Here is a 21,896-nt window from a genome sequence, read left to right as displayed (position 1 = left end):
GGAGGATGACGGGACAGAGGAACGACTTCCATAGGCTCAGGGCGAAAAGCGTTAGAGTAGGTAGGAGGAGACTGAAAGGAAGCAGCAGGAGCACTCCTCTTGGACGCAGAAGGCACGTTAGGACTCCCAGCAGCCCCCTTTCTCTTAGCACTCTGAAGGATAGCCTCAAAAGGGTCAACCTTGGCACCTACCATCAGCCAGGCGTCAGGTGTCAGGAGTGTCAGATAAAACAGCAAGATGTAAGGCATCAGAGATGTCAAGGTGAAACAGTTAGCATGACAATGTAAGGTGACGTACCAGAAGACATGCTGTGAGCTGATTGTTGAGGATTGGAAGAGGAGGCAGGCGAAAAACCAGGTAGCAGCTCAGGGAATTCCTCTCGGAGAGAGAGATACAAAACAACTTGTTGCGGGCAGACGTCGGGTCACCCAGATGAGTCAAGTTGCGGGGGCCTACACTGAAATGAAAAGTAAGCCAGTAAGCATAAGAAAGACAAGAACAGGCGCCAGAAGAGCTACCTACTCGAGGTTATGATCCAGTCTTCAAAAATATAATTGGCAGGTGGCTAAATGGAGGCCTTCCTCAGGTAGAAGAACTCCTCGAACCATTTTTCATCCCTCGACTTCGACACATGCCTAAAAGGAGGTTCGCCATGGCCGCGGAACGAGAACTGGCCCCTCCCCAGAGACCGGATCTCGTACATGTGAGCCAGCTCACCAAGACAGATGGTACTGCTCGTATTCTGGCTGGCCGACAAAGAATAGAGGAGAACCCTCCAAATATTGGCAGAAATTTGGGCCATGGCAAAGTTGTTGGTTCAAAGGAAATCTTGCATAAGTTTAGGGAAGGGGAATCGAAGACCGTATCTGAAGGGGTAGAGGTAAAAGCAAACCCATCCCGCACGAATGGCATCCGCCTTTTGGTCGGGCTCGGGGATGGCGATATCGATCCCGTCGCCGAGCCCCGGCATTTCTTTGATTGTGGGGATGTCAGCGGTGGTCAGGGAAGAGTTGCAGTCATAGGGGTAGACAAAACGATTGCGGGATGGAAAGATAGGATCGGGGTTTAAGTCGGCCGGAGTAGAGGTTGAGGCGGTGTGACGAGTTTTACCTATAATTAAAGAAGGGGAGAAAGGAGGATTAAAGAAAGAAAGAAGTACCTGGTGAGGCGAAGCTGTGGTGGAAATGGCGGAAGTCCGGGAAAGCAGGGAGAAGAAGAAGGGTTTTGGAGAGAAGTAAGGGTTTTAAATTTTGAAGTTAATGAGGAAGGTAGGTGGGTAGTTGGGATTATAAAGGAAGAGAGAAAGGTAGGGTGCGGGAAATGAGGAGAAGGAGTAGGGGCAATGATGAGTGTTTGGGAAGTTGTGCGAAAGACGGCGCGGGATTTAAAATTAGTAATTCCTTACTCGACGCCTCGAAACGTGTCTCACAAAGAATTAGGGGCAAACTGTTTGGGCCAATTTCTGAATGTTGGGCCAACATAGGGTTAGGTCCATTAGAGCTGATTTGGTGAATTGGGCCAAGGAAATAAGCAACCAAGAGAAGCCCGCGTGTTGTAAGTCATCAGTAGGGGTGAGCAAAACCGTGTACCCGATACGGTTTTGAAAACCGTATCGGGTATACAGTTTTAAAATTCGCAAAAATCACTATACGGATCCGATACGGTTTTCGGGTACCTGGAAAAATCGTATATACGGAATTCGTATATACGGATACGGTTTGGTGACAAATGCCCAATTAAACATTATAATTATTCAAGACTAATAATCCACCTCTAACATGACCACCTCTTATAAAGGGCTGATTTTTGTTTATTGAGATAAGTTAGTAAAAAAAAGTCTTAAAAAACATTAAAAGAGTGGAGTTGAAAGAGGAACTTTGCATTTTTTAATTTTTTTTATACAAAAACTTCAAACCGTGTCAGAAACCGTACATATGGTTTCGTTTTTGCCCGACCTGGATACGGTACGGTTTCTATAAAACCGTATCATATATACGGATTTTCGTATCGTATATACGGAAATTCGTATAACTCAAACCGTATATCGTATCGTATATACGGAAATCCGTATAACTCAAACCGTATATCGTATCGTATCCGTATTATAAAACCGTATCGTATATTTTTGCTCACCCCTAGTCATCAGGGAGATTTCAGGGAGATTCCAGGGAGATCAGGGAGAATAGAATACAAAGCAGCATTTATGGAAAGAAGCTAAGCCCGGTGGGATCAAGATTCCTTGCCATACAAGGAATAGGACACGGCTAGGGTTTCTACCCTATAAATAGCCAAGAAGATGGAGAAAGATATTCATTCAAGAACTACCACATAAACACAACACATTGTGCTAGCTAGATTATTGCGCCATCTCCCTTGTACTCATTCTCAAATTAAAAGCTAGTGCAATCATTGGAAGGGTGACGTCCCTTCCCGCGGTCGTTTCCCACATTGGGTTTTCCGCGTCACCAAATCTCCTGTGTCAATCTTTATTTGCATCTTTATTTACCATACTTAGCGTCAACATAAACGACTCAGTCAACATACAACAAATAAGACCACATTGACCTAATTTAACCTAATTCGATAAAAAAATACCAAAACAACATAATCTACCTTTTTACAACCTGTAATTTTACTACCTGGCTACAGGTTATGAAGCTTAGAAAATCCGAGCTTAGGCTTTTGGAGAGGAGAAGGCTTGTACAAGTAACATGGGTTGCTTCTCAGATAGTAGGGCTTTTTAATTTAATTTCTTTACCAAGATATGAAGATGGTGTGCATACACGTTCACTGTTCAGCCGTTTATTGCAACCAATTGATTACTTTCATAGTTTCATGCTTCTACAATGAGTTGAATTCTGTCATTAATTTCGTCTCAACTATACATTTCCGCAAAAAACAACTACAATCCCGGAGTTTATTTCAGGTTATTACTAGGTGCTATTTGCACATTATTTAACATTTAATTTATTGCTCCTAAAATCTAAATGAATCCATGGCTCTTGCCACCATTTGTCTACTTCGTTCCCACCACGAGGTTACCCAACAATAACATAAAACAGTACTATTGTATGGGATGGTCTTTCATTGTACCTGCGATGGTCTCTCACTGTATATAAATGGACCCTCTTATAGTGTGTGTTAAACGATATTCCCCTAATATCGTGTATATTAGGTGTATATTATCTAACCTATTTTAGTATATCATATAATTAGTTTCCTCTTATTTAGGCTTTGTTAAGGTAACTAATCTTTGTGTATTGTATATATATGATGTAATCCCTATGCCTGACATTATCATTCAATAATAATCAACTAGTGTAGATCCCGCGCAAATGCGCGGTAAATATAGGCCTTTTAATTTTTAGTGTATTAGTTATAGATTTTAGATTTATATCTCGCGAATTTTTATTAAAAACAACTAATATTAAAATTAATCAAAAGAATTAAATAATTCCATAAATTGTGTTTTTTATGAAAATATTTTAACTACATCAAATTTATTAAAAAAATCTTTTTTCGTCACGAAATTAATAATAGGAGATACAGTTTTTATGTACAGATTATTTTAAATGGAAAATTAGTTTAATAAATGAAAATCTAATTTGTTTCCATATATAAGTTTGAGCACTTTTGGAGGGAAAACTTTAGAGAAGTTGTATTCTCTTAGTATATAGGAAGATTTATACTTTTAAAATTTGCACCGCATTAATATTTATCAGTTCACTCCATTGTATTTTGATATGAAACAAAAAAATTGAAATGGAAAACTAATAAAAAAAATTTCTTTAAGTTTTGAATTTTTTTTTATGAATGTTTTTTTGTCACGAAGCTAATAATAAGCATGTGTCAAGATATTCTCTACAGTAATAATTACTGCATTACTGAAAAATTTAGCAACTTATACTTTATAATTTACTATCAATTTTATATTATTTTAATGAAAAAATCATAATTATGAATTTATTTTAAAAATTAGAGTTTATTTATAAGAATATATTCATTGAAAAGATAATAATGTAATGAAAGTAAATTTTATTTATTACCTTATTTAGCTGGATGCTTTTTGGAGGGAAAACTAAGAGAATTTTTATTCTCTTAGTAGTAGGGGGGGATTCTTCCATCTCCTTGTGTCGTCTGTTTAACATGGTATCTGAGCAAACTTGATCCTGGTTCTTTTTTTTTCAAACACATACAAATCACCACGAAAACCATCAAGATGACACATGGAGGCGGAATCCATTCTAAAACCGATCACAAAAACGAGTTCATACCCCCTTCCTCGCCATTGTACCTTCATCCGAGTGAAAACCCAAACTTATCTCTGTCCCAAATAATCTTTGATGGGGATAATTACCAATTATGGGTGGATGCGGTACGGAACGGTCTCGATGCTGAGAACAAATTAAGTTTCATCGAGGGTACCGTAAAGAAGCCGGTGATTAAGGAAGGAGAGACAGAAACTCTCGAGGGTGGCTCGAGGCAGCAGGCTAACGCGGCCACTATTACTGGCGATGAGACACAAATCTTCACTCCAGACGAGATCCTTCAGTTGCGCACCCTTCTGGCTAGTAATACAGGTGTTGGTCAGAAAAATGCAGGTATGAATGATACTCAATATGGCCATTGGTTACTCGATAGTGGGTGCTCACATCACATAACAGGACGGCACGATTTGCTTATTGATATTTGGCGAGGCAGACCCTCTACCATCAGCCTACCAGACGGTTCTCAAATTGTAGCACATGAGCATGGAAAAGTGGTGTTGGCTAATAATTTTACACTTAAAGATGTTCTTTATGTTCCGTCCCTGACTTGTGATTTAATCTCGATACAAATTAATTACGGAAAATAACTGTGTTGTGACCTTCTACAATTATCATTGTGTTATACAGGACCAATCTACGAGGATGAAGATTGGACGAGGTGAGCACATTGATGGGGTCTATTATTTCAAGGGTGAGCGAGCACATGTGGTGGCACAAGCAAACACGACGAATGATTCTAGGCTGTGGCACAAAAGACTTGGGCATCCGTCTAGCAGTATTTTACCTCTTTTCTCGAAATTAGTTGGCTTTAATTTATCTTGGAATTCTAATAATATTTGTGACCCATGTTGTCGGGCCAAACAAACACGTTCGGTTTTTAAGTCTAGTGACAAGAGAAGTACGGATATTTTCGCTTTAATACATTGCGATATTTGGGGACCCTATCATGCGAAAAGTTTGTCTGGTTCACATTATTTCCTCACTATTGTTGACGACCGAAGTAGATTTGTTTGGGTTCGATTAATGCGTGATAAAGGTGAAGTTAGCCAATTATTGATTAATTTTTGCAAAATGACAAAGACTCAATTTGGGAAGGAGGTTAAGGTAGTACAAAGTGACAATGGAATGGAATTTTTAAGCAATACTATGAAAGACTATTACAATGAGCATGGTATGATTTTTCGAACTAGTCAAGTAGATACTCCGCAACAAAATGGTAGGGTGGAACGGAAACATAGACATATTCTAGAAAAAGCACGTGCCCTACGATTCCAAGCTAACTTATCTGTTGATTTTTGGGGGAATGTGTTCTAACCGCTGCGTATTTGATAAATAGAACACCTACTAGATCACTTGATGGTTTGACTCCTTTTGAAGTTCTATATAAAAAACAGCCTAGCTATGATAATGTGAGGGTCTTTGGTAGTATTTGTTATGCTCATAACAAAGATAGGCCGAAAGACAAATTCAATGAACGTGGTAAAAGATGTATTTTTGTGGGATATCCGGCAAGCAAGAAGGGTTGGAAGGTTTACGACTTAAAGAAAAAGATTATTTTTGAGTCGAGAGATGTTCTTTTTTATGAAAATGTTTTTCCCTATGCAAGTGAGGAAACCACGAAAATAAATGAGACTAATACCACTAAAGAGGCAGAGGCTACTCCTTTTGTGGAAGAAGTGCATGAGAATTATGAAAATACACCTGACACTATCCAAACAGTAGACGAAGAGGACGATTTGGTCCGAGACAATGTAGAGGATAATGTTGTACAGGAAAGGGAAACACGAGCAGAAAGTAATGAGGAGCACTCAGAAACTGAACAGCCTGAAACTGATCAGCCCGTGGTTGACAATGCAGAAGGACGTGGTGCTCGACAAAAGTTCGAGCCGTATTGGCAAAAAGACTACATATTCAAATCCACTCGCCTTATAGACCCCACCACCAACGCTCACTCGTCAAGTCTTCATCCAAAGAGAAAGGTACTCGTTATCCTTTGAGTAATTATGTCACTACCAGTCATTTTTCTGATAATTACAGGAACTTCTTAGCAAAAGTGGACGAGATTCGTGAACCACGCAATTATGGAGAAGCTTCGAAAGTGAAGGAGTGGCAGGATGCAATGGCAAAGGAATTCGATGCTCTAGAAGCCAACGGGACATGGACCGTTGTTGATCTTCCAAAGGGAAAGAGACCCATTGGGTGTAGATGGGTTTATAAGGTGAAGTATAAGGCAGATGGGACACTAGAGCGGTACAAAGCACGTCTTGTAGCACAAGGGTACACGCAGATCGAAGGGGTGGACTATCATGAAACTTTTGCGCCGGTAGCCAAAATGACAAGTGTCCGTTGTTTGTTAGCAGTGGCAGTCTCGAAAGGGTGGTCTATTACCCAGCTGGATATTAATAATGCTTTCCTTCATGGAAGTCTAGACGAAGAAGTGTATATAAGAATGCCACCGGGATTCGAAAAAGGAGGATCGACCAAGATTTGCAAACTATTGAAATCATTATATGGGCTCAAACAAGCCTCGCGTAATTGGTTTACCAAATTAACCGATTCATTAACGAGGTATGGTTTCATTCAATCGATGGCTGATTACTCTCTTTTCACTTATAATAAAGACGGAATTTTTATTGGCATTTTGGTATACGTGGATGAAATGATAATTGTGAGTGATAGCGAAGAAGCCACCAATCGTCTCAAACGTTTCCTTGATCGAAGCTTTGGAATTAAGGATCTTGGAAGGCTTAAATATTTTTTGGGCATTGAAGTAGCATCCGGTTCCAAGGTCCTTTTTCTTAGCCAACGGAAATATGCTTTAGAAATTATTAAAGAGGCGGGATTGGAAGGAGCTAAACCAGTTGATATACCAATTCAACCGAATCACCAATTGGCATTGGCAGACGGAGCTTTATTGCATGATCCCATGAAATATCGGGGGTTAGTGGGACGTCTCATTTACTTGACCATTACGAGACCTGACTTGGTATATGTAGTACATATTCTGTCGCAATTTTTACACGCCCCAAGAAAGGAGCATTTAGATGCCGTCTTAAGAGTTATAAGATACATTAAGGGAAGTCCGGGGGAAGGAATAGTGATAGAACGAAACGGTGACTTAATGTTGCATGGATACTCGGATTCCGATCATACTAGGTGTCGATTAACCAGGAGATCACTGACCGGATACTTTGTGAAGTTGCGGAATTCACCAATTTTTTGGAAGGCGCGAAAACAGACGACTGTTGCCAAGTCAAGTGCGGAGGCAGAGTACAGAGCATTGGGTGCGTTAACTAGTGAGGTTATTTGGCTCAAATCTTTTCTTAAGTCACTTGGAATTGATCATCAGTCGCCAATAGAATTGTTTTGTGATAATACCTCGGCTTTGAGCATTGCCAAAAACCCGGTTTTTCATGATTGCACCAAGCATATCGAGGTCGATTGCCATTTCATACGTCATCACATTGTGAACAAGACAATTTCTACCTCTTATATACGAAGCAAAGATCAGATTGCAGACATCTTTACAAAGGCATTGGGAGGAGAAGCTTTCCGTTTTCTTCGATCCAAGTTGGGCATTAGCTTGCCAAGTGCTCCAACTTGAGGGGGAGTGTTAAACGATATTCCCCTAATATCGTGTATATTAGGTGTATATTATCTAACCTATTTTAGTATATCATATAATTAGTTTCCTCTTATTTAGGCTTTGTTAAGGTAACTAATCTTTGTGTATTGTATATATATGATGTAATCCCTATACCTGACATTATCATTCAATAATAATCAATTCTTCCATCTCCTTGTGTCGTCTGTTTAACAGTGTGAGACCGTCTTACCGTGTAATTTGTGAGCATAAAAGACAAATAACTTGGTTCAATAACTCAATTATTGGTTAATACTTAATATACACAAGAAATACGGTGTAGCTCATAGACATAGATTTAGATTCGTAAAAAAGGTGATTAGCTAGATTTGAGTTTATGATTTTACTCATGATCCGTTTCCTTCATTTGTCTAAAAGTGCTTGATGTCAAAAATTTAATGGCATGACGTATCTCCCGGCTTCAACTTGAGCTGGCCTTCCTATGTGCATTATCTCGCATTCTCGCCTGCAAGACCAAACCTTCGTGCTTAAATATTTCTTTTTTAATTTTATAAGAAAAAGGAAGTAGATAGATAATACTCCTTTGACGCATTTGTTTTTTTTTTTTCGGATAATGCGGTCTTCTTCCTACACGATAGCGGGGATTCTGTTCAATGTTTAAAGGCCATTCTGGATTCCTTCGGTGCGGCTTCTGGGCAAAGGATTAATGATAATAAGTCGGGAGTCTTACTTAGCCCTAATACAACTTTACGTCAAGCTAAGTTGTGTTTGCAAGTTTTAAAGATACGAAATAACAAAGGTATTGGCAAGTACCTTGGTCTACCAACTGAGTTTCAAGGCTCTAAGCGTGATTTGTTTAAGGGTCTTATCGACAATGTCATGAAGCGCATCTCGTCCTAGAATAGGATTTTTCTTTCGCCGGTTGGTAGGCTGACCTTGATTTCATCCGTCTTATCAAATATCTCTAATTACTTTCTATCGGTATTTAAAATGCCGGTAAATGTGACAACTAAGATTAATTCACTATTGTCACTTTTTTGGTGGGCGAGATGTAAATCGTGGAAACCTACTCACTGGCGTAGTAGAAATTTCCTTAGTTTGCCTAAGAGTGCTGGCGGGCTTGGAATGCGTAATGTGGAATGTTTAAACCAGACCCTGCTCGCCAAGCACGCATGGCGGATTGTGTCAGATGATGCGTCCTTTTTCTACAGAGTTTTTCGAACTAAACTTTTCGGCAGGAGAGTGTTGCAGAATGGACTATTGTGTAATAGAAAGGGTAACTTGTCTTGGGGGGTTAGGAAGTTACTTTATGGTCTGGTGCTGATCTCTCAAAATGTAGGTTGGAAACCGGGCTTCGATTCGACCCTAAATATCTGGAATACCTGTTGGGTTAATGGGGACTTCCCCGAACCAAGTGCTGAGGTGGTTCTTTTGCTTGAACATGCCACTATCAAAGATATGACCATTAAGGATATACGCATAGAACAATGGCATTGGAAGGCCGGCCTGATTAGATTCCTTTTCTCTGAGGATGTTGTTGATAAAAATCTTGCCATTCCCATTTGCCAATCGCTAAGGAGTGATACTATATATTGGAAGCATACTACAAGTGGCAAGTATTCAGTTAAAAGTGGCTATGGGATTGCTTCCAACAGATTCATGGAGAGGAATGGGAGTGAAAAGGATCGGACGCAGATTAGTGATAAAGGGGCTAATTTCTGCAGGGTAAGATTATGGAAATTACCATGTCCCCAATCTTAGAAGGTCCTTATATGGCGTATCTTAACTGACACCTTGTCCATGGGATGTGGCTTCGCCAAGAGGAATATTCTTGTGGACCCTTACTGTAAATTCTGTCAGCCTGAGGAACCGTTCATGGAAACAAGAGAGCATCTATTCCGGGATTGTATCATCACAATGCGGGTCTGGGCTTGCTCGGATTTAGGAATTCGCACGACTTATTGTTCTTATGTTGATGTTGGGGAATGGGTCATCAATTGCCTGTGTTACCTTGGAAAAATGGATGATGCGGAAGCTAAGATAGTTAAATTTATGGCTACCTTGTGGTTCCTGTGGGCTGTTCGAAACAGAGTTCTTTTTCGAGGGGAACAATTTCATCCAGAGATGTTTTTCCCTCTATGGAACAACACAGTGGGCACTACCTTAAAAGCCATATCTATGGGAAATGGGGAACGAGAGGAGATAGGCGACAATCAAGATTTTGAGGTCACACGGGAGATTCGTTATGGACAACCGTTATTTGTAATCGGTAAGGCGGATTCATGCAACATGTCTACGATTATGGTGGATGCGGGATGGCGATCTTTGAAGGAAGCGGCTATTGAGTGGGTTGCGTATGATCATAAAGGTACTATTATTTATTCCTGCGTTATGAAGATTAGAGCGGAGTCAGATCTGCAACCCGAGGCCTTGGGCATACGGGAGATTATGGTCTGGGCTCGTCAGCATGGAATGCTTCATTTGGAGGTCTCGTCAGATTGTCTTCAATTGATCCTTCAACTTGCAGGGGTTGAAATCGAACAACATCTCATTAAAGGACTCCTGGACGACATACAGCTTTTATTTTCCTCATTTTCATTGTTAATGTTTTCGTTTTATTCCTAGACGCTTAAATAAGGTGGCCCGTGACCTTGCTAAAAGTGTCATGAGGGCCTAGTGTAGTCACCTTTCTTTACCGCTGCCAAGAAAAAAAAAAGAGAAATTCTATGGTGTACCCCTAAGTTTTTCGGTTTTCTATGTTGTACCCCTCTTTTTTTTTTAATTCTACATTATACCCCTAAACTTCTTACTTATTTCTCCATCATAACCTCGTTTAACTCTCCATTAACTTTATCATTATCAAACGACCGTACTTTGACATTTATTCTAACTTATTAATGTTGTATCACCATTCTATATAAGAAATATCAGAGATCACTTTTAATAAGTATCAACTACTATTAAAGACATCTGTTATGATTCATGACACGATAATGGAGATTTTTTGAACTTTTAATTAGTTTCGTATACTATTTCTTGGGCTAATTAGTCATTCGGTGAACTAGTAAGTAAATGAGTAGGTTATCGAGTAATTGAAATGATAAGTAGACGATTTAATAGGTCATTTAAGAAACTAAGTTAGCAATGACAATAAATAAGGTCATGGTATAGACTAATGTATAGAGTTTAGGGGTATAGCATATAATATAAAAAAAGGAGGGGTACAACATAGAAAACTGAAAACCACGGGGGTACACGGTAGAATATCCCAAAAAAAAAACATGACAAAAATGATGATGTGAGTCTTCAAGAAAGATTCTGAGATAAGAAACCAAGGAATTTTGAAAACATATATAAAATGCGAATATTATTAATAATAAAACAAATTAGTATTTATTTGGTAAATTAAGGGGGGGGCGGGGGGAGGAAAGTCAATTTCTAATTATATATTACTCATATCACAACTAGTAACTAAACAATACAAATAAAAATAAGCAAACTTGACATGGCGAGATATATACACTATAAAGTACAAAATAAACCTTAAAGCGAAAAATAGTTGAATGTTAAATATTCACCAATAGATAATAGGCCGGACATATCTTTTTAAATGAACACAACTCTCTATATATAAAAAGGATCAATTGTTGAACACTACCTTATAAATACACTCCTTTGCAAACTACTACCTTTGATTCCATTTTTTTGTTAAACACTCCCTTAAACCAGAGCTGTTCATGGGTCATACTGCCCAATAACCCGATCCATCCGGCCCTTTTTTCAGCGGGTTTGGATACAAAATTTTCTAAAAAATAGGCCGTGGGCTGGAAAAGCCAGGTCCAATTAAGTAAATGGGCCGGACATGGATGTTTAGGTATTTTTTACCGAATTAGTTGATTCGGGTCAATGCGGTCTTACTCGTTGAACGATTGAATGATTGTTCGTATGTTGATGTATAAATAAGGAAATAAAGTACGTAATGTAAATTGACACGTAAGATTTGGTGACGCGGAAAACCCAATGTGGGAACAACCGCGGGAGGGACGGTACCCTGCCAAATATTGCACTATTCTCGAATGGTAGGATGATTACAATTGTCGTACTGCAAGTCTTGCTAACACAAGGTATCGTGTTGATGTGTTTGAGTTGATATCTTGATGAGAATGCAGATGTGTGTATGAATGTCTGTATGAATCCCCTTCCTTGATTGCTTCCTTGGCTATTTATAGGGTAAGAGCCCTAGACATGTCCTACCTCGATTATGGAAAGGGAATATAACTTCCATAATTACTCTTTCCATGTTTGGTCGTCTCCCTCAATTCTCTCTTACATCTCCCTGACTCCCCCTTTCCTAATCCCAGACGCCTCCTCTGATGGGCTTCAGTCTTCTCTCGTATGCGTGCCGGCCCATTCCCTTTCTCCATGCTTTATTCAATCACGGGCTATCTTCCTCCTTATCACTCCTTCCACAATCCATTATTTTATCAAGTGGGCCTTCTCTTTATTGTGCTATTTTTAGCCCAAACAGTTTGCCGCAAATTTCTTGCGAAGTACGCTTCGAGGTGTCGAGCAAGGAATTTACGTAATCGAATGCTAAAACCCTAAGCCGTCGTTTACACTCCTTTTCATGCAACTCCATCACGTCAGCCGCCCACCTCCTCTTTTCTCGCACCCTACTCCCTCTCTCTTCTTTATAACCCCAACTCCCACCTTTCACTTCCATTAACTCCAAATCATTTCTAAAAACTCTCAATCTCTCTAAACCCTCAACCCTCCTCTTCTCTCACCTCGCCGGCTTCACTGTTCCGCTCTCCATTGTTACTTTTACCAGGTATTCTTCCCTTTTTCTCCTCTAATTTCCATTTTCTCTTTCTTCATCATGGGTAAAACCCGACAATCTTCATCAACCCCTGCACCCGCTGACCGTAATCCTGACCCAATCTTTCCTTCCCGGGGACTCTTCACTTATCCCCACGACTGCGACTCCGCTTTGACTTCTGCTGACATTCCCACGATCAAGGGCTTGCTTGGTCTTGGTGACGGGGTGGATATTGCCATCCCTGAACCGGGTAAGAAAGTTGATGCCCTTCGTCCCGGATGGGTTTGTTTTTATCTGTACCCGTTTAAATATGGCCTCCGTTTTCCTTTTCCCAAACTCATCCAAGATTTCATTTTTACGAATAATTTCGCCATGGCACAAATTTCTGCTGCCGTCTGGAGGGTTCTTCTTTACTCTCTGGCCGCTGGTCAGAACACTGGTAATTCCATCACCCTGGGCGATCTAGCCCATATGTACAACATCAGGTCCCTGGGTAGGGGTCAATTCTCATTCCGGGGCCGTGGAGAGGCTCCCTTCAGGCATGTGTCCAAATCCCGAGATGAGAAATGGTTTGAAGACTTCTTCTTCGTGAGGAAGGACTCCATCCAGCCGCCTGCTGATTACATCTTCGAGAAATGGGTTATAACTTCGAGTAAGTAGCCTTCATGTCACCTGATTTATTTATCTCGTCGCTTACTAGCTTACTTCATCGTCCTCGTGTAGGCCCCTATGACTTGACCCGCATTGGTGCCAAGATTCCTGCCTGCAGCAAATTGTTCAGCATCTCTGAATCTGAGAGAAAGTTCCCTGACCTGCTTCCTGGTTTTTCACCTGCTTCCTCTTCCAACCCTCTTCAATCAGCTCACAGCATGTCTTCTGGTAAGCTTCCCATAATCGTTTCAGTTTGCAGCTTTTGTTAACGTTTTAATTGCCTTGACGCCTGAGACTACATCTGCTTGCAGGCTTAAAAGTGGATCCTTTAGAAATCATCCTCCAAAGCGCAAAAAGAAAGAGACCTTCTGCTAGTCCTGATGTAATACCCGGTATTTTAATATGATATTATATTAGGCCGAGTTACCAGCTGGGTCGTGTGGTGTATTTGTGACTCGGGTAATTATGTGACTCGGGTTTTAATTAATCTAACTAAGCTAGGCCCGTATCGTCTTAATAGCACCTATCCTATATGTATAACTCATCTAACCAAACCCTAATCTCCCTATCACCATATTCACTTTAACCATGAGAAAAGAGAGAAGAAGGAGCCGTGTGTGAAGGGAGCCGCGTGAGGCATTGCGAGGCGATTTTTCAGCCTATTCTCATCCTATTTCGTAAGTAGACTATCCTATTACCTCTTTATTCAATTATTAGCATAATTATAGTAGTAGTGGAATAATTTTTGTAACCCTAGAAATTGGTTTGGGGGTTTTGATTATAAATTGTATGAGATAAATGAATAGAATAGTTACAGCAATTTACAGATTCGTTGGTCTGTGTTGTTTGAGTGTTTTACCTGTCTTAAAGTCGTGGGATGAAAAAAGTTAAAGAATAGACTCATGTTTATTCCAAGCCTAGTTTATGCCTGTGCAAATTGGTAGCATTTCACCGTGTAGTTTTTCCTGAAGAAATTATTTGTGAACGTCTATCTAAAAAGTCCGCGAATCAGTAGAGGCTGAAAGATTACTTCTAAAACATAATTTAGATATTGAATTGGTGCTGGGTCTTTTTCATATATTTAATTTAAAGAGTTTAGATGAGTTAGGCGTTGGTTTTACTTAAAAATCATTTGTCAAACTCGTTTTATGAATCAATACTTTTTATGCGATGGTTTCTGTCAGTTTTTGGAAATCAGTCTGAAAACCCTTGATAAGTTTGGAATTTGAGAAAAACACGTTAGATATAATTTGTATTTAAGACTCATGGGGTTCCAATTCAATTGGCCTTGCATCAATTCGAATTTTCTTGAATTAGTTATTCATTTTATACCGAGTCTGCCATGTGCAGGAAAATCAGGGAAAGTCGTGTTTGTTCCTTAAGTTGATATTTCTATTAAATTACGATGAGTCTAGGTTATGTGAATGATTAATTGACTGAGTAGGTGGTAATTATACATAATTATGTTATGTAGGTGATGGATATGTGAAGGATCATAATTGATTGCTTGTGCGTGCTTGGATTGCGAAAAGGTAGGGAAATACCCTTGACTTATGATCGTTGTTGTTGAATGGTGTTGATTTGTTGTGTTTCGTATGACCAAGTTGTGAACGTTGACTTATTTCGTGGTTGTTGCTTTATGCTATGACTCATATACTGGATTGTGATTGATCGAGTTGATCGTATTGAGTATGCTATCACAACATTTTGTAGCTGGCATGATTTTACAATTGATCAGTTCAATGGTATACATATTGCATTGCATTGTTTACTGTTAAGCATTTCATGTGCATTGGAGTTGGAGGATAGTGTGGTGGTGACGAGGTTGTGATACGTTGTGATGTTATGATAAGGCCCAGGCGGGTTCTGCAGACTCGCTGGATAACCTCATTGCTGATTTGGTATATCGACGACGGTCGATTGATAGTCTGCCGGGGATCGGTATGGCTGGGCGTTCCGGGTTATGAGATATGAGTTGAGATGGAGGTGGAGGTGACGGAGGAGCATGCATATCATATTTTGTTGTTTTATTGTATTCCCTACTCAACCTCGTGGTTGACCTTGTGTATTCGTAAACACCTGTGACGATCCAAATATTGGGGAGCAGACTTGACAGGTTTATGAGATAGGATGGGAGCTTGATGGGCGTGAGACACTGGATCAGAAGACTTAGTAGCTAGATCATCATTTAGAAGACTTTAACTTTTATTTATGTCAGTTCTTTGTAATTTGATGTAAATGAGGTTTTGTAAAAAGGTTAAGTTAAAGAAATTATGTAATTTGCCTTGGAGTTTAATTTGTTATTCACTACCTCGGGAAACCGAGATGGTAACAGTCCGGTCTATTCGGGAATGTCTTGCTAGAGGCTCCTTTATAAATCGGAGTGTTACACCTGACGTGGCATCCGCCTCCAATAGGAGTGCTCCTGTTGCCTCCTTCCAGACTCCTCCTACGCATTCCAGTTCTGCTGTACATGAGCCCTTAGAGGTTGATCTGTTATCTCGCCATCCGCCTACTCCTCCTGTCAGTCCTCGTGCTTCAGCTAGCGGAGGCACTATTGCTCACTTCCCAGAAGGTTTTGGGAATGTGGACAAGGTACCATACTGGCCAGAGATCGGCCAGCTGCTCTTCCCTCCTCTAAAGGAGACGTTCTCACAGTTTTCTCCAGAGGAGATGGCTGAGAATGACGTGCACAACGCCTTCATGGTGAATGATCTTCGTCTTCTACCAGTTTTTTTATTTTACCCTTTGATTTCTCTTGCTGACTTCTGACTGTTCTTGCCCCAGACCCTCCAGTCTGCACTCTATAATAGGAAGATGATTAACATAGTGCAGACCACCAGTCGCGCCACCAACGCCAAAAATCAAGAGCTGAAGGGGACAATTGCCGACTTGGCGCAGCAGTGGTCTGATCTGAAGGAACGCGTGGTAGAATTGAAGGCTGAGCTTGTTGTCACCAAGAAGAAGCTGAAGGAAGGAGCTGATCAGCTGGCCCGCACTCAGGAGGTGTGCAGCACCTTCTCTGACTCCCTCAAGCGTTCTGATGAGAAGATCAGTGAGTTGATCTCCCTGGCCACCAATGTTGTCGCCTATGCTACCTGGCGGGGAAAAATCAGCGAGATGCGTGCTGCTCTTGAGGAGGCTCCCACCCAGCAGGCTGTAGAGGAGAAGGAGAAATAGCTGGAGATGCTCTACCCCACCCAACCTGATCTGAGTGCGCTGATGCCTGAAGTTGGGGAGGTGAATTCTCCTGCATTGGCTGAGCAAACTGTTGGGGGAGATCTTTGGAATGTCCCAGATGATCTTCTTGACGGAGCTCGGGAAGCTATGGCGGTTGTGCAAGCAAAAGTGTGCGGTACTGAAACAGGGGTCGAGCGAGAGGAGGTGTCAGAGGTGGAGGTCATTAATGTGACCGATAATTAAGTATTTTTATTTTTAATGAACTTTTTTAGCAGTCTGGCCCAGAGGTGGAAGACTTGTAAGTTTTTAAACTTTGTCTTGGTTGCTCCGCCAGGGTGTTGGTTGAATTCAGGGGCCATATTTTGGCCATGTTTTGGAATGTCCCTTGCCTTAATTTCTGGCAAGTTCAGCTTATATTTTGTGTGCTCGTTTTTAGGTTTCCTTAGTTTAGGAGGTTGCCGTGTCAGCCTGCTGGCTGATTTAGGCGAGTCTCGTCATCCTGAAAAGGTTGACTTTCTGACTCAGCTAGCTGCCGTTTCAGCCTGATGGCTGATTTAGGCATATGCCACAATGTAGGGAGGAGTGGCCATGTCAACCTAAGAGGCTGATTTAGACCAGTCTGGTCAGCCTCAAGAGGCTGATCCAAACTAAGCTAGCTGTCGTGTCAGCCTGATGGCTGATTTAGGCGTATGCCGCAGTTTTGGACTACTTAACCTTGTTCATGACGCAAGGTGTGTTCATCACGTTTAAAGCCAACATGGGCGTAATTTAGGCAAGTTTATCGTCATTCTAGGACCAATGGGACGCTGCAGGATTCTGGTAGCGCAGAGATCCCTACGTTCCATGTATGTGCATGCATGCTGGGGTGTTGTATGATTTGACCGTCCATAGTCATCAGTCTATATGCACCATGGCCAACAACTCCTTCTACCTGGTGATACGTGCATATTCTATACACTTTATTTGCAGTTTTGGCACGTATTTCCATGCGTATTTGTTAGCTTTAAGCTACTATTTCTCCCGAAACGGTTTACTTTGCGATTTCTATGATTTATTTTAGGAATGAGTGGAAGTGAGCTAAATCAAGCCTAAATCGTCCCCCGGAGGCAACTTCAGGGAAGCTTGGAAGAAGGGAGTTCGGACTCACTCACCTTGGGATGCGTGCATTGGAGTGAAGAGGTTGTTTTGAAGAGAAGAAGGTGTTTCTGCACAGTGTAGTTGGTCGATCGACCAACCTCTTCAGTCGATCGACCGTGAGATTTCAGCAGAGGCTACTGCATTACACTGGCTGGTCGATCGACCATGCTCTTCAGTCGATCGACCAGGCTGCGAGCTGAGATTGTTTTTTCGTGCTAGACTTTTAAAAAGCCCAATTTGTAATTAACTTTTGGGCATCGTTTATCAGTAGAACGCAGCAACAATTTTAGGTTATGCTTTTTACTATTGAAGAACTATTCTTATATCTAGTTTTGGGAGGCAAGAAAGAGGGACGACGAATCCCGAATTCAATTACTTTGTTCATCATTTAATTAGTAAGCTTTTATGCAAATTCCTTCTTCTTTAATTTCTTGTTAATTCAATTCTTTTTGTTACCAATTTAATTTCAGCAATTCAGTTCTTGTCTTTTGTCTTTAATTCAATTCAATCATGTCAAACTTATTCTTTGCCTTCAATTTTGCAATTGTTATAGTTTTAATTATGCATAGCTAATTTTATTGATTGGGAACGAGGTGAGCCATGGCATAAATTAGGGTTATTTTATTAGTATGATTTTCTTCCATATCGATCTTATTTTCTATTTGATAAACCTTTTTACTAGATTGAAAGATTAGTAATTTAAGTTATCATTAGATTGGAATTTCCTTTGAGCGGAAGCTTTGAGAAATTCTTGGGAATTAGAAGACCGTAAGGTTAATTTGAGCATTGATCGAAAGGCTTGCTCATATTTCCTGAGACCGTTTTATAGGACCTCTGCTACCTTATTGATCTGACCTTAGCCATGGTGAACCGAAGTTCCCGATCTTCTTTTTATCTTGTTGAGAAATTCTTATTTTAGCAATTAGTCAAATTAGTCAACCAATTTCAAAACCCCCACTTAATTGCTACTTTTTATAGACTGAAAATAGCAAATATAATTGATCTTGTCTCTCTGTGGTTCGACCCTTACTATCACTAGCTATAGTTTTAGTTTGGATTATAAATTTAATTTTGATACAAAACGACGGTATCAAATTTTGGCGCCGTTGCCGGGGAGACGGTGTAATTCTGTTTGCTTTATTTTTAGTTTATTTTTCTTGTCTCAAGGAACCTTGGTTCCTTGAGGCCGTTGCTTACTCTTGCTTCTAGTTTTGCTTTTGCACAGTTAGAAGACAGGTTTTTGAGAGGAAGACTTGAGTACTCTCAGTTTTGCGAACATGACTACGATATATGACAATCTTCGGCCAAAGGAGCAGCACCTTCCAAAGGGGCACGTGTTACCTACCCCTACTACCGGTCACTTCGAGTTTCGTTCCTCTTATATTGATTTAGTGGAGCGAAATCAGTTTGCTGGTCTACAGGACGAGGATCCTTTGAAGCACATGGAAATTTTCACGGACTCATCATTGTTCCATACCCTGCACCTGGGGTGACTCAGGATGAAGTAAAGGGGGTGATGTTCTTATACTCCTTGAAGGATTCTGCGCGAGATTGGTACCGCTACCTTGATAGGGTAGCAGCTGGAGTCACAGATTGGACATCTCTAGCATTAGCCTTCTACAAAAAATACTTCCCCCTTGCAAAGACTGATGCCTTGAGAAGTAAAATTACAAATTTCCAGCAAGGAAATGATGTGGAATTTTGTGAAGCATGGGGACGTTTCAAGAATTTGGTTCGGTCTGTCCCTCACCACGGTTTCCAGCAGTGGTACCTTTGCAACTTATTCTATAATGCTTTATATGATGATTACAAGGTCATCCTGGATGCAGCTGCGAATGGTAGGTTCCTAAATAATACCGGTCAGAATAAAGGTTGGAACACTATTGAGGAGATGGCAGTCCATAGAGCCGAGTTTGGAAGTTCGCGTGGAAAGTCGCGAAAGCAAAGTGATGAAATGAGTGCCGTTGTGACACTAATAACTTCTATCACTGCCCGTCTCGAGAGGCTTGAGGCCTCTGAAGCTTCCAAGGAAAGAGTTGAAATTCCTGTCCATAACTCAGACGAGACCGCGGAATTGAGAGAGCAAGTCCGAACTCTTTTGGTTCAAGTCGCGAAAATAGAAGCAGCTGGGATTGAGTCTACAAAGAATTTTGTCAAGCAGCTGGAGAATTTAGAGGCTAAGTAAGTCACCAATTCTTCAAGCAAATGCGAGGGGCCAATTGAAACCATTAATGCCATTAATCTCCGAAGTGGCCCTTCTTATGATGGTCCCGATAAGCCAAGAGAAGACTCGGGAAATGATGAAAAGACAAAAATAATTTCTGGTGCGAAAACGAGCTATATTACCAGTACCAGCGGTCGATCGACCAGCCCTATCAGTCGATCGACCGGAATTTCTGACGAAATTAATTCTGACCAGAAACTGTTCATGCCCAGCGTGACCAGTCGATCGACCAGCCCTACCAGTCGATCGACTGAGGTTCTTGACGAAGGAATTTCTGACCAGAAACTGTTCATGCCCAGCACATGTGGTCGATCGACCGAGACCAATGGTCGATCGACTGGGTCTTCAGTACAGGACGCAAATCCGTCAATCCATTTGCATGATTCTACACTTATCGATGATTTGACGGAGGTTTTAAACTTACGGAAGCCGAAGGTTACTGATCCTACGGCCAGTGTTGCAGTCCCGTACCCGGAGCGTTTAAAGAATACTAAGCTGGAGCGCAAGTTTGGTATGTTTTTGGAAATGGTCAAGAATCTCGAGGTAACAATTCATTTCACTGATCTAATTACCCAGGTACCCTCTTACGCTAAATTTATGAAAGACATTTTGAATCGTAAGAGAAACTTTCGTGATGATGGTAATGTTGCTTTTGTGGAAGAATGCAATGCTCTTTCGCAAATTAATATACCACCCAAATTAAAGGACCCGGGTAGTTTTTCAATTCCTTGTACTATAGGTAACCACGAAATTAGAAAGGCCCTTTGTGATTTAGGGGCCAGTGTCAGTGTCATGCCATATTCTGTTTGCGAAAGGTTAAATATTGGTAGACTTAAGGTGACCGATATTACCGTTCAGATGGCAAATAGATCGACTCAGAGACCTATAGGAGTCTTAGAGGATGTACCCGTTCGAGTGGGTAAGTTTTTTATTCCTGTCGATTTCGTTGTTTTGGACATTGCAGAGGACAGTCAGATACCTATTATTTTAGGTAGACCATTTTTACATACAGCTGGGGCTGTAATAGATGTCAAACACGGAATCATAACCTTAGAAGTAGGGGGTAACACCATTGAGTTCAGTCTTGCTCGTAAGGCCACTGAACCTGCTGATGATGATACGTGTTATTCCATTGATATTGTTGACAGGGCTGTTGATTATAATTGGAGGGAATCCTTAGCCAAGGATCCCTTAGCTGATCTAACTCGTTTAGATGAGTGTGCGGGTAGTAGAGCGGTGAATGCTGAGGAGCCAGATGCTTTGGTAGTCTCAATAGAGAGCTACGAGCTCACAGAGGAAGAAGATGAGATGCTTTTAAGCCTGGCCAACGAGAATTTGGTAAACACTTGCTATACCATTGAAGCTGATTCTGACTGTGCTGTAGAGGTAAAGGTGTCAGAGCGTAAGCCACTTCCTCCTAATCTTAAGTATGTTTTTCTAGATGATACGGAGCAGTACCCAGCTATTGTTAGTGCTAAGCTTAATGATGACCAGCTGTCTGCTTTGATGTGTGTGCTTAAGAAAAACAGGAAGGCTTTAGGTTACTCTTTGGATGACATTAAGGGCATCAGCCCTGATGTTTGTATGCACAGGATAGAGCTGGAGGAAGGCCACAAGCCTTACAGACAGGGTCAACGCAAGTTGAACCCGAAGATGCAGGAAGTTGTTATGGCTGAGGTGATGAAACTACTCGATGCAGGTATTATTTATACAGTTGGCAACTCCAAGTGGGTTAGCCCAGTTCAGGTAGTTCCAAAAAAAGGAGGGACTACCGTGGTTAAAAATGAGAAAAATGAATTAATACCGACACGAGTTGTGACAGGGTGGCGGATGTGCATTGATTATAGACAGTTGAATGCCGCCACCAAGAAAGACCACTTCCCCCTCCCTTTTGTTGACCAAATGACTGAAAGACTTGCCTCTAACAAATTTTTCTGTTTTCTAGACGGATATTCAGGGTTCTTTCAGATCCTTATCCATCCGGATGATCAGAGTAAGACCACTTTTACCTGT

At 40.9% G+C, this 21,896-nt stretch overlaps 1 non-coding gene across 1 annotated transcript; it reads right to left on the bottom strand.

Moving 5' to 3' along the window:
* Positions 1-19,308: 19,308 nt before the first annotated feature.
* Positions 19,309-19,417, bottom strand: LOC141622474 (small nucleolar RNA R71). The gene has a single exon (XR_012532978.1). It is a non-coding gene; the product is annotated as a small nucleolar RNA R71 (small nucleolar RNA).
* Between the last annotated feature and the right edge of the window lie 2,479 nt (positions 19,418-21,896).

Source organism: Silene latifolia, chromosome 1, assembly GCF_048544455.1.
Source record: "Silene latifolia isolate original U9 population chromosome 1, ASM4854445v1, whole genome shotgun sequence".
In the NCBI taxonomy this organism is placed as follows: Eukaryota; Viridiplantae; Streptophyta; class Magnoliopsida; order Caryophyllales; family Caryophyllaceae; genus Silene; species Silene latifolia.
This window is presented reverse-complemented; position numbering and strand designations above follow the sequence as displayed.